Source organism: Megascapheus bottae, unplaced genomic scaffold (assembly GCF_031878675.1).
Source record: "Megascapheus bottae isolate mThoBot1 unplaced genomic scaffold, mThoBot2.hap1 HAP1_SCAFFOLD_41, whole genome shotgun sequence".
NCBI classification, from domain to species: domain Eukaryota; kingdom Metazoa; phylum Chordata; class Mammalia; order Rodentia; family Geomyidae; genus Megascapheus; species Megascapheus bottae.
Window position 1 is genome coordinate 86,849 of NW_028327585.1, and position 14,307 is coordinate 101,155.

The following is a 14,307-nucleotide window of genomic DNA, read 5'->3' on the forward strand; positions in this document are numbered from 1 at the left end:
CACACCTCCATTCTGTGACTTCGCACACCTCCACTGTGACTTCACACACCTCCATTCTGACCTCACACAGCTCCATTCTGTGACTTCACACACCTCCATTCTGTTATTTCACACACCTCCATTCTATTACTTAACACACGTCCATTCTATGACTTCACACACCTCCATTCTGAGTTCACACACCTCCATTCTGTGACTTCACACACCTCCATTCTGTCTTCACACACCTCAATTGTATGACTTCACACACCTCCATTCTGTGACTTCACACACCTCCATTCTAGACTTTACACACCTCCATTGTGACGTCACACACATCCATTCTATGAGTTCACACACCTCCATTGTGACTTCACACACCTCCATTCTACGACTTCACACACCTCCATTCTGACTCATGCCCCTCCATTCTGTGACTTTACGCACCTCCATTCTATGTCTTCACACACCTCCACTGTGACTTCACACACCTCCATTCTATGAGTTCACACACCTTCATTCTATGACTTCACACACATAGAGTATCCAGTTTCACAATCTTGATGGAAACAACTATATTTTGGATGAAGAAAGAAATTAAAGGCACAGTACGATATTTTCAATATTTGGAATTTTCCAGAAGGTCTTCAACGTAAAGTGATGCCCCACATGGTCATCAGTTGTCAATATCGGAATATAGGATAGAGTGGGCCTTAGGAAGTACCGAGGTGGGTTTGATAAAAATCATCATAATTTCAATTACACAGAAGTAAGCATAAATCTGAAATTTATGCCCCTCTTTCTCATTTATGCCCCACCATTGTACATCTAAATATATCCATCTTCAAAATTTACTTATTCTTGAGTCCTGGGTGGAAAGGACCAGTGACTTTGGGAATGTTGATGTATAATCAAAGATGAAGTCTGCTTTAACAAGTTTTCATCATTGTGACAATATTCCTGAGTATCACTTTATAAAGCTGAAAGGTTCATTTGATCTCTTTTGTGGGCAAGTCATTCAGTGGTTTAGTTGGCCTCTTAAAGGGGTATCTATGGTGACAGAAATTAATGTAATGGCAAGATGTTGCTTGTACATATCTTCACCTGAATAGTATGTATGTGGCTTGTTAGAATTCTTGAAAACAAATAAAATGAATTCCTCTGTCAAAAACGGAAGAACTCCTCAGCAGTAGGGCATATTGATGTTTTCCTTGACTGTTCATGGCAGAATGTGTTGGTGAGGGCATTGGCTGACAGCCACATAGTCCCTTCTCATATGTCCATAGGGAAAGCAGTGGCCACCATTTTCATGCACACAGACAAAGTCCAGACTTGACAATTTCATCCACTCAAAGCACAGACACTGATTTCTGAATTAGATTATAAATCAGTGCCACTGTATGACTTCCAAAGTCCAGACTAAATCCAGCAAATGTGGCAATTCATTGTGCAGATGATGGGTCACTTAGAATCACTTTCACCTGTGCCTTTTTTAGCTAGCATGGGACAAGGATTTGTATTTATATGTGATGCCAATTCAAAGAAGACAGTTTATGAACTTAAAGCACACAATAATGAAATTTCTAATTTTGACCGGAATAGTCAAATCAAAGCGCTATCTTCTGAGTGCTTCAGCAAATATATGATAATCACAGACCTCTTAGGAGACATGCCAAGTCTTATGTATTCCAGGATCATGCAAATGGGAGTTCTGTTCTTTATGTTGCCATAATCTAACGTTTATACTTTGTAAGGTCAGAAAGCAGGGTTTCATGTCTAGAATGTAACCATTATATCTATAATATTTGAAATATCTGAATAACGTGAGAGGCTTAGAAATTCCCAAACTCATCAATTAGCAGACCTCCGAGTAGAATCAATTCACAGACACTAATGAAGTCTTTGTTAATGAAGATCACAGGATTTTCTTACATTGAAGCTGGCCTAACAATGTCTCATCTGTACCTAGAGCTGAACAGAGGACAAGAAATAAAATTCCTTTCCTACTGCTGGTGTGTATTTATGGGGGAAGATACTGATAATACAGATTTTGATTTTTTGTGGCTGCCATTACTTGCGTAGTATCTAGAGTGTTTGTTGAATTTCTTGTCCAAAAGAGAACAATCTCATCCCATGGTAACTGAGAAGCATAAAGACATGAAGCACCTAGGGTTCATATACCACTATAAAAGTGATATCTGTGATTTAGTGCATGCTTTGAAAGCTTCAATTTGGGTTCTTCCTCATAGTCCTTCAGTATTTCACATATGAGCAAGACACAATATATAATGACATAAACTCAAGGAAATTTCATAGTGTTGGCTAGAAAGACATACTCTTTCACCATTATCCATTATCTTTAAAAGCTCCACTTTCCTCAATAGTTCAATAAGCTGAATGTCAAGACTGTAGTATACGAGTTATGTGGAATATTTATTTTGGAATCTATAACAGAATTTAATGCAATGATTAGATTTAGGCACGAAGTATTATGCTTCACAGTTGAATTATTTCACAAGAGTGAACATTTGTGATTTCTAGATAATTTCTAAGTAGCTACTGATATCTTTCTTCCTTTCTTTTTCTCAGATACCTCATTCAGTTTGCAGTGACAGTTGTGAATCTGGATTCAGGAAATCACCCCAGGAGGGAAAGGCTGCCTGTTGTTTTGATTGCATCCCTTGCCCAGAGAATGAAATTGTTAATGAGACTGGAAAGCATATGTCCTATGTAGTCATTATCCAACTCACCACATTTTTCTCAATTCACCTAACATGATAAAATAGTTCTAAATTACAATGGTAGGAAAACATAGTTCTTTCCTTATGATATTTCTTCCCTCTCTCTCTCTCTCTCTCTCTCTCTCTCTCTCTCTCTCTCTCTCTCTCTCTCTCTCTCTCTCTTTCTCTCTCTCTCTGTGTGTGTGTGGGTCTTGTGCCTGGGCACTGTCCCTCTTTTTTTTACCCAAGGTTAATATTCTAACACTTGGGGCACAATTCTACTCACAGCCCTTTTGGTGGTTAATTGAGAAAAATTCTCACAGAATTTTCTGTCCCACTGAATTCAAACTGAGATCTTGAAAATATCTTTCTAAGTTTCCATAAGGCCTGAGCCACTGGAACTTGGGAAAACTGCTTTTTATAATAACACAAACTGTGGGGTTTGAATGTATAGGTGTTTATTTCAAGAAATTCTCTCCTCTCTCTATTCAGCAATTGGAGTTGAACCTCTATCAAAAATAATGTGAAGTATTATTTGGAATAGTGTCTATTAATGTTAGAAAAAACATAGGAATGTATAAGTTTTGTTATCGATAATTTTGAATGGTTTTCACTTAATTGTGTATACAGTAAAGAACATTAATATTGTAACATAATAAATTGTAATAATTATTGTTAAGATACTAGAAATTACAAAACTATCACAATATTACTATGTACTATGCATTCAGAAAGCAAAAAATAGAGCATGGTGTCTCTCTCCCTTTGACAGCACCCAAACTCTGACAGAGTGTTTCCCTGCCTTTCTGCTTGTCCATGTGCTTCTTTGCTTGCCTTCTTGCTTATTTATTCACTTAATAAAGATCCGGAAATGTTTCTTAACACTAAAAAATAAAAGACAGGAATCAAGGTGAATTATGGTAGTAGAGAGAGATAGAAATATAATAGCAGATATTTCTTGGAGTATCTGAGAATTCTTGCTTTTACCATCATAAATACTGCCATGTTAAATTTACCTCTAAATGGTGATTGCCAAATTTCCTTTGAAGAAAGGAAACTATGGAACACAGGCTAATGATAATTCACATTCCTCACTAGATATGGAGCAATATGTGAGGTGTCAAGGCAATCAATATGCCAACCCAGAGAGAAACCATTGCCTCCTAAAATCTGTTTCATGGCTCATGGAGAAACCTTAGGGATGGCCCTGAAGTGTATGGCTGTTTGCTTCTCTATTTTCACTTCTATTGTTCTAAGAGTTTTAGTGAAACACCACAACACTCTAATGGTTAAGGCCATTAACCAGGCTCTCAGCTACATCGTGATCATCTCCCTTATGTTCTGTTTCCTCTGCTCCCTTCTGTTTATTGGCTGTCCCAATACAATCATCTGTATGCTGCAGCAGATCACATTTGGAATTGTGTTCACCTTAGCAATATCCACAGTGCTCGCCAAAACTATGAATGTGGTCCTAGCATTCAAGGTCACTTCTCTAGGAAAAGCAATAAAGTGGCTGTTGTTACCAGGGGCTCTTAATTTCATTATTCCCCTCTGCACCCTTACCCAGGTGGTAATCTCTGGATTCTGGGTCAAACCTCTCCTCCTTCATTGACACAGATGCATACTATGAATATGGCCACATCCTCATCATGTGCAATGAAGTTTCCTTCATTGCTTTCTATTGTGTTCTGGGATACCTTGGCTCCCTGGCCCTGGGCAGCTTCGCTCTTGCTTTCCTTGACAGGAACTTACCTGAGGCTTCCAATGAACCCAAGTTCCTAACATTCAGCTTGCTGGTGTTCTGCAGTGTTTGGGCTAATTTTCTGCCAGTATATCACAGCACCAAGGGGAAGATCATGGTAGCTGTGAAGATATTCTCTATCTTGTTTTCCAGTGCAGGGCTCTTAAGCTGCATCTTTGCCCCCAAATGTTGCCTCATCATGTTGAGATCAGAAAGAAATTCTGTCCTTTGCTTCAGATATAAAACACATGCTAGCAGAACAAAGCCTACCCTACATGACTAATGTGAATGATCATGCGATAGAAGATCTGAACTTAATCCGTATTTCTTTCCTGGAATTACATTAGATAATAATATAGAAATTAGGGCCGGGAGTTTGGCCTGGTGGTTAAAGTGCTTGCCTAGCATGCATGAAGACCCGGGTTGGATTCCTTGGTACCACATCCATAGAAAAAAACCTGAAGTGGTGCGGAAGCTCAAGTGGTAGAACTCTAGCCTTGAGAAAGTCCAAGGACATTGCTCACGCCCTGAGCTCAAGCCCAGGACTGGCAAAAAAAAGAAAAAAAAGAATAAAAAATCATAAAAAATAAAAAAAGTTATATAAAAAAATAAAAAATATAGAAATTACTTCAATGCGGAGGAGATTGGCGGAAGATGGCGGCGGTTCAATGTGAGTCTTTCCAAGCTCCCACGAAGATACAAGTTCTGGCTGCCTAGGGGAGAGTTCTCTACCAAAAATTGATTGGTGCAGAACTTCTGAATGCAGACAGAGGCACACAGAGCCTGTGGGAGCCAAAAGCCGACACTCGGCCGTGCACGGAGATGCCAGCTTCACGGAAACAGAGAATCCAGAAATTTGTGAGTACCTCAGAGGGGAAGTCTCCACTTCCATTCACAGAACGGCATTGGGAGGGTGCCCGCTCAGGCACCATCTGAGAGCAGTACCATCTTGACTGCTGGCAAAGTCCTGGTCAAAGCAATTGGAGCCTGAGAGGTGGCGCTGGCAGTGCCACCATTCTAACTGGCAAAGGATTTCCCAGAGATACCTTAGCCGGAAATCCAACCCTGGTGCTTCTGAAGTCTGTCCCCAGAGCTGTGCCAGAGACCTGGTAAACAAAGCCGCCACTTTTAGGGTTAAATGTTGTCACACAATTTTACTGTAAATTGCCTGTTGTGAGGATACAAAAAGCCATATGCTCATGCACACAAGGAAAACAAATGAAATAAAAATGAACAACTCTTTTAGACACAGATTGTTAAGCTCAAATGAACTCCCTAGTATCAAGGTTGATTGAAATTACTAGAATTAGCAGAGCTCTGTGGCTCACAATACTAATCTTAGTTATTCAGGGTGCTGAGATCTGAGGTTCAAATACAGCCATGGCAGGAGGTCCTGAGAAACTTCTCTTCACTTACCCACCAGAGAACCAGATGTAGAGCTGAGGCTCAAAGTGGTAGGATACAAGCCTTGAGCCAAAAAACCATTCAGGTAAAGGGTGTCTAGTCCCTAAGGACAAGCCTCAACCCAGAGAAAAGACTCAGAGATGCAGTATGTTTCTTTTTTTTTTTAAAGAAAACCTTGTTTATTCAAAACAAGAAGGCACACCTGAGGGGCTCTATCTCTAGGAACCACAACTGCCTCAGGAAAGTGATGGGAGTTTTCCTGGCTCTCCACTGGGAAGCCATTAGTGCCTGCCCAGTGGAAACCATGGGTCAGATGATTTTACTAAAAATTCCCCTTTGTCTTAGGAAATGTGGCTTGTAGGCTCACATCTGGCAATCTCTGATGTCTATGCTGTGCAGCACTCTGCTTCCCAATAAAGTGAGTTTTTCAGAAAGAAAGATAGAAAGAAAGAAAGGAAGAAAGAAAGGAGGAAGGAAAGAAGGAAGGAAGGAAGGAAGGAAGGAAGGAAGAAGGAAGGAAGGATGGACGGACAGAAAGGAAGAAAGGAAGGAAGAAAAGAAGAAAGAAAGAGAGAGAAAGAGAGAGAGAAAGAAGAAAGAAAGAAAGGAAGAAAGAAAGAAAGAAAGAAAGAAAGAAAGAAAGAAAGAAGGAAAGAGAGAAAGAAAAGATGAAAGAAAGAACACATCAGCCTCCACCCTAGACCACTGAATTGGAAACTCTGGGATCTGTGAACCATGGTTGAAGCAGTTCTGCCAAATGAATCTTGTTGGACATGACCACACCTTTGTGTTTCTGAATGGAGGAGAAACACCAGCCAGTATGGTTGGAAAGTATTGCAACCTGTTCCCTGCCTGATATGCATGTACTAGCTGTAGGGAGCCTCTCTTACTAAAAGGAATAACACCAATGTACAAACAATCAAAGTCCATTTGGGGGGAAGATGAAAACTAAAATAGTCTATAAATCTGAATGAACTCGTTACTGTTTGTCCAGACAGTAATTTCTCAATCTTAGCATTACTGATATTTTGAGAAGATAGTTATTACTTGGGTAGGGAAGAGAGGACAAAAACATCCTATCATTCTTCCTAGATTCATATTTATTGTAGGGTGTTTAGTAGCAGTCCTAGATGTGATTAGCATCTGCATCCATTTGGTTGTGACCACCAAGTATGTCCATTTGTTACCCAGTGTCCTCTGGGATGAGGGGTATAGCTGACTGTTAGAGCACTAGAGCAGAACGTGGAGGCCATGGGGGTGGTGCAGAGCAATGTAACATATGTACACAGATTTAAACGTATGTATTGATGAACTCTTCCGTTTCTGAACTAAAAGTATGTATCTATAAATTTTTAGAATGATTGTATTCTTTCGGCTTCTGAGGCTGATAACACTTATGAGGATCTTTCACCTTGCAACTCAGAAAAGACATCTTGAAAAATTAATCAGAAGACTGGTAAGTGGGCAGGACATGTTTGCTTCCCATCCTGGTAAAAGTTTTAGGTAGCAATATCAAATTCTTTGGGGTTGACTTCTGTTTTACAGCTTCATCATTTTTGTTCGTCCCAGGTATCTGGCAATAAGAGACGATATGCCAAGCATGGATTTGACCTAGATTTAACTTACATCACTGGTTTGTGAAACTTAACTGTTGATTGACTTCTCTTAATTATATTACTGTTTTTTGAAACTTGTCATGTGATTGACTTATGTTTAATCCACATTTTCCTTTGAAGTAAGAATATTCCCTTTGATTTTCCCAAACCACAATGTTTTTTATCTAAGGCACATTGGTTTACGCTTTTTGTTTTTGATTTGTTACTACGTTGGCTTCTTTGGTGGTTCTGGGAAAAGAACTCAGTCTCTTGCTTGCTTGGGAGGCTCTCTTACTTCTGCCACACCACTAGCACTTTTTATGTAATTGTTATTTTCAAGGTAGGCTCTTGCTTTCTGTCGCAGGTTTTCTGAGCTACAGTTCTTCTACTTGTATGCCATTGTACCAAGCCATTTATTGAGATGAAGTCTTTCCATGTTCCTCCTGAATAGCTGATTTCCAAGATTGAGCCAAAAATGCCTAGCTTTTTTTTTTAATTTTTTATTGTAATTAGTAAAAGGGATACATGATATTTGCCAGATAGAAGGTGCATTAATTCACATACATTGATACCCTTTCACATGTCTTGGTACACATTTCCCTCCCCCCCCACACCCACCACCCGTCTGGTTTTCCCCCCTTCCCTATCAAATTTCAAATATCCAAATACAAATAAATTCAATATATTAGATAACAAAGTGAGATACTATACCAATATGAGATAACAAGGGACAGCAAAGGAGATGAGAGACAACATAGTACATTAAGGACAACAATCATTCATTATATGGCTTTTGTTTCACTATCCTGGAGGTCCTTTTAATTAGCTTCACATTATATGTCCTTATGTATCAAGATTTTGCTCTATTGCAAATCTCTGCTAGTAGAGCCCAAGGTTTCTACTGATTATGAGGAATGAGGGAAACCATTGAGCCTAAGTTCCTTTGAGTCTGGCTTACTTCACTTAATATGATTTTTTCTAAGTCTTTCCATTTCCTAACAAATGGGGCGATGTCATTCTTTCTGACAGCAGCATAGAATTCCATTGTGTACAAATACCACAACTTGTTTATCCACTCATCAACTGAGGGACATCTAGGTTGGTTCCATATCTTTGCTATGGTGAATAGTGCTGCAATGAACATTGTTGTGCTAGTGGGTTTAGTATGTCCTTGTTTCTGGATGGTTGGGTAAATGCCAAGTAGTGGAATTGCTGGGTCATAGGGGAGTTCTATGTTTAGCCTTTTGAGGCACTGCCACACTGCTTTCCATAGTGGTTGAATGAGTTTGCACTCCCACCAACAGTGTAGTAGTGATTCCTCCTGGTCACATCCCCTCCAGTATCCGTTGTCATTCGTTTTCCTAATCCTGGCCATTCTAGCTGGAGTGAGGTTGAATCTTAGAGTTGTTTTGATTTGCATTTCTTTTATGACCAGAGATGTTGAGCATTTCTTCATGTGTCTATAGGCCATTATGTTTCTTCTTCAGAGAAGACTCTCTTTAAGTCTTTGGCCCATTTTTTAATGGGATGGTTGTTACTTTGGAGGTTAGTTTTGGAGTGATTCAATTTTTCGAGTTGTTGATATATTTTAGATATGAGGCCTTTGTCCGTTGTTTGGTTGGTGAAGATCTTCTCCCACTCTGTAGGCTTCCTGATTAGTTTACTAGCTATGTCCTTTGCCATACAAAAGCTCTACAGTTTAATGCAGTCCCACTTATCCAGCCTTTCTCTGATTTGTTGTGATTCTTGGTCCTTATTAAGAAAGTTTCGACCTGTGCCAAGGAGGCCTAGTGTATCTCCTATTCCTTCCTGTAGAGTTTTCAGTGTGTCAGCTTTTACCTCCAGGTCTTTGATCCATTTGGAGTTAATTCTAGTGCAAGGTGACAAAGAAGGATCCAACTTTAGTTTTCTGCAGGTGCTTAACCAGTTCTGCCAGCCCAACTTGTTGAAGAGGCTGTCTTTCTTCCATTTCATTTTTTGGCTCCCTTGTCAAAGATTAGGTGGCCATAGGTCTGTGGTTTAATATCTGGGTCCTCAGGTCTATTCCATTGGTCTTCAGGCCTGTTCCTGTGCCCGTACCAAGGTGTTTTGAGGATTATAGCTCTGTAATAGAGTCTAAAGTTTGGAATTGAAATTCCTCCAGCGCTATTCTTTCTGCTAAGAAGTGTTTTTGCTATACGGGGTCTTTCATTATTCCACATGAGATTTTGGATTGCCTCTTCTATTTCTTTAAAGAATGACATTGGGATGTTGATGGGTATTGCATTGAATTTGTAGATAGCTCTTGGCAAGATTCTCATTTTCACAATGTTGATTCTTCCAATCCAGGAGCATGGGAGGTTTTTCCATTTCCTTAGTTCTGCTTTAATTTCCTTTTTTAGTGTTTTGAAGTTTTCGTCAAAAAGGTCCTTTACATTCTTAGTTAAGCTAATTCCTAGGTACTTTATTTTCTTTGAGGCTATTGTGAAAGGAGTTTCTTTCCTGATTATTGCCTCGTTCCTCTCACTGTTGGCATAAAGGAAGGCAGTTGATTTTTGAGGGTTGATTTTATAGCCTGCTACTCTTCCAAAGCTTTGGATCAGCTCAAGGAGCTTGGGAGTAGAGTCTATAGGATTCTTTAAATACAGAATCATGTCATCTGCAAAGAGGGATTGTTTTATTTCCTCTTTCCCTACTTGGATCCCCTTTATGCTTGCTTCTTGCCTTATTGCACTGGCTAGGAATTCTAGTACTATGTTAAAGAGTAGTGGAGACAGTGGGCATCCTTCTCACGTTCCTGATTTTAGAGGGAATGGCTTTAGATTTTCACCATTAAGTGTAATACTAGCAGTAGGTTTCTCATATACAGCCTTTATTACATTAGGGAATCTTCCATGGATTCCTAGTTTCTCCAGAGCTTTTAACATGAAGGGGTGTTGGATCTTGTCAAATGCCTTTTCCCCGTCTATTGAGACAATCATGTGATTTTTGTCTTTGCTCCTGTTGATGTGTTGAATTATATTAAGTGATTTGCGTATGTTGAACCAGCTTTTCCTCCCTGTGATGAATCCAGTTTGATCATAGTGTATAATTTTTTTGATGAGTTGTTGTAGACGGTTGGCCAGTATTTTGTTGAGAAGTTTTGCATTGATGTTCATCAAAGATATAGGTCTATAGCTCTCTTTCTTTGATGAATCTCTGTCTGGTTTGGGGATGAGGGTTATACTGGCTTCATAGAATGAGTTTGGTAAGGAACCTTCATTTTCAATTTCGTTGAAGACTTTGAGGAGTATTGGTGTGAGCTCTGCTTTGAAGACCTTATAGAATTCAGCTGTGAATCCATCTGGCCCTGGGCTTTTCTTAGGTGGAAGTTCTCTAATTGCCATTTCTATTTCAGAGCTTGAAATAGGCCTGTTGAGTTGGCTTAGTTCTTCTTGGTTCAGTGTGGGTATGTTAATATTGACTAGGAATTCATCCATTTCATCTAGGTTCTCAAATTTGTTGGTCTAAAGGTTTGAGAAGTATTCCCTCATGATATTCTGGATCTTGGTAATTTCTGTCGTGATATTACCATTTTCATCTGCGATTTTGTTTATTTCGATATGCTCTCTTCTTTTTTGGGTAAGAATTGCTAAGGGCTTGTCAATTTTGTTAATACTGTCAAAGAACCAACTCCTTGTTTTGTTGATTCTTTCTATAGTTTTTTTGGATTCCAAATCATGTAATTCTGCTTTGATTTTAATTATTTGCTTTCTTCTACTGGGATTAGGGTTGGTTTGTTGCTCTTTTTCCAGGAGCTTAAACTGGGACATTAACTTGTTGGTTTGCAATTTTTCCAACTTGTTGTTGTAGGCACTCAGCGCTATAAATTTTCCTCTGAGTACTGCCTTTGCTGTGTCCCAAAGGAGTTGGTATTTTGTGTGCTCCTTACTGTTAAATTTCATAAACTGTTGGATTTCTGTTCTGATCTCTTCAATGACCCATTGGTGGTTCAACAATGTGTTGTTCAGTCTCCATGAATTACAGGGTTTTCGTTGGTAGAGTTGTGTGTTCAGTTCAAGTTTGATGCCTTTGTGGTCTGAGAGTGTGCATGGAATAATTTCTGTGTTTCTGAATCTGTCCAGGTTTGTTTTATGGCCTAAGATGTGATCTATTTTGGAAAATGTTCCATGTGCTGCTGAGAAAAACGTATATTGTGTTGTTGCTGGGTGGAATATTCTGCAGATGTCTGTTAGATTTAGTAGGTCTATATAGCTGTTCAGTTCTAAGGTTTCTCTGTTGAGTTTTTGCCTTGTTGATCTGTCCATAGGTGAAAGTGGTGTGTTAAAGTCACTGACAATCACTGTATTTCGATCTATGTATGGTTTCAGTGTAAGTAAAGTTTGCTTGATGAAGTTTGGAGCTCCGGGATTGGGTGTGTAAATATTTAGGATCGTTATGTCTTCCTGGAGGAAAGATCCCTTTAGTAGTATGTAGTACCCTTCTTTGTCTTTTCTTTCTAATTTTGGTTTGAAGTCTATTTTATCTGATATGAGGATGGCAACTCCAGCCTGTTTATGGGGGCCGTTAGCTTGATAGAGTTTATTCCAACCTCTCACTTTGAAAAGATGCTTTTTTTTGGGTAAGATGTGTCTCTTGAAGACAGCAGAACGATGGCTCTTGCTTTTTGATCCAACTAGACAGCCTATGCCCTTTAATTGGAGAGTTGAGTCCATTGATATTGAGAGTTAGGATTGAGAGATATTTATTAGGTCCTACCATTTTTAAAAGCTTTTATTTGGGCCTGTGTCTTGACAGTTCTTGTGGTCCTTAGGTGGTATGCTGTTTAGGTGCCATTTCTTTCCCTATATTGCCTTTATTTTGATTTTCTATGTATAGAACATCTTTCAGAATTCTCTGTAGTGTTGGTTTTGTTGTGACATATTGTTGCAGCTTTTCCCTGGAATGGAATGTTTTTATTGTTCCCTCAGTTATGAATGAGAGCTTAGCTGGCTACAGTATTCTTGGTTGGTAGTTGTTTGACTTAAGGGCATGACATATATGCTTCCAGTCACTTCTTGCTTGCATGGTCTCTGCTGAGGAATCCGGGGTGATTCTGATTGGTTTTCCTTTATAGGTTACTGAACCCTTTTCCCTGGCTGCCTTTAGGATCCTTTTTTTGGTTTCTAGTGATCCAGTTCGGATTACGATGTGGCGGTGAGATGTTCTTTTCTGGTCAGGTCTGTTTGGTGTTCTAAAAGCTTCTTGTATCTGGATGGGTCTGCCCTTCTGGATATTTGGGAAATTCTCTGAGATGATTCCCTGAAGTATATTTCCAATACCATTGACCTCTTTCTCCAGACCCTCCTCAATAGCAATTAGCCTTAAATTAGGCTTCCTAATTGTATCTTGGACCTCCTGAAGCGCTCTCTCATATTTCCTAGATTTGGATTCACTCATTTTCTGTTCTTTCTCTATACTAACTAAATTATCTTCAGCCCCGGAAATTCTCTCCTCTGCATTGTCTAACCTGCTATCAAAGCTATCTACTTTATTTTTCATCTCCCTTGCTACTAATTGCTCATTTTTGATGCCTTGCATCTCTTCTTTTAGATCATGTATGGATTTCTTTAGCTCCTTGATTTCCATTTGAGTGGTTAGCTCAGTAGCTTTATTTTCTTTGAACATTTGCTGGAGTACAGTCACCTTTTTATTTGTGGATTCTATGAATTCATCCATCTTTCTTTGAACAGCCTTTATAATGGCTTCCTTTATGGCTCTTTCTTTTTCACTTATCACCTTGTTTATGGTTTCCTCTTGTTCAGCTATGGCTTCCTCCCTTATCTCTTTCTTTATATTTTCACATTTTTCATTAATGATGTTTATCAATTGCAATTGTACAGCACTTGGAAGACTGTCCTCTAGGCTTGCCAGTGACTGTTCCATTGACTGTTTACATTGGGTGGGGGAGGTGGGAGGTGTTGTTTCTTGATTTGACATTTTTCTTGAGTTTCTTGTCCTGCCCATTTGAAAATGGGAGCAAGATTAATACTAAACACGATTATAGTTTTTCAGATATAACCAACCTAGACCTCTGTAGCTGGCAGACTCTAGATGTTCACGAGTTTTGATTGGTGTTATCACTCTTTCTTTCTGTGCAGTTACCGACTAGTCTAATTTTTCAGTGATAAGCAATTTATGTTCAAAACAATAAGCCTCTCAATCCAATCTCTATTGTCTTTAAGTCCCTCTGAGCCTAGAGGATAATTAAACACCTAGATATACAATGTTGCTCAACAGCCATCAAGTGTAGATCCATGCAGTATAAGGGTTGAAAGAGGAGCAGAGGTCCAGAGATAGAAAAATAGAATGAGAGAGGTCAGGGGGTAAGTAGGTAGAGTATTTGGAAAGTATTAGAATAAAACTTATGGTTGCTGTGCGACTAGCTCTTAGCCCAACCAGTGGCCTCACTGTGGACCATGGGATGGATCTGCCAGTTTCTGTCTGAGCGCGGTTGGTGGATATTTTCCTGTGCTGCTTCCAGGGGCGGCCCCAAGCCAAGGGTCTGGGGATTGAGAGTTTCAGGACCTCTCAGCAGGACCAGCAGGAGGTCCCTCTGTTCCCAGGGGTGGGGCCCAGCTGGGGGCGTGGGCTCCAAGGGCGGAGCTGCCCCTTTTTGGTTCTCAGAAGGGGAGCTTTGCTGCTGGTTGGCCCTTCAGATCCCTGCTGTGTTTCCACTGCTTTGTCAGAGTGTGTGACTGTGGGGGCGTCCCTCGGTGGTGTCTTGCTCAGGGTTTCCAGCTGGAGGATGCCCCGCTCAAGAATTGAGGGGGGGCAGATGCTGGCTCCTATTTACCCGCACCCCCTACCCACTTTTTTAAGGCAGGGTCTCAAAGCCCTCCACTCTCCA

At 39.9% G+C, this 14,307-nt stretch overlaps 1 pseudogene; it reads left to right on the top strand.

The window, feature by feature from the left end:
- Nucleotides 1-569: 569 nt before the first annotated feature.
- Nucleotides 570-4,723, top strand: LOC150039590 (vomeronasal type-2 receptor 116-like; annotated as a pseudogene).
- Nucleotides 4,724-14,307: the final 9,584 nt, after the last annotated feature.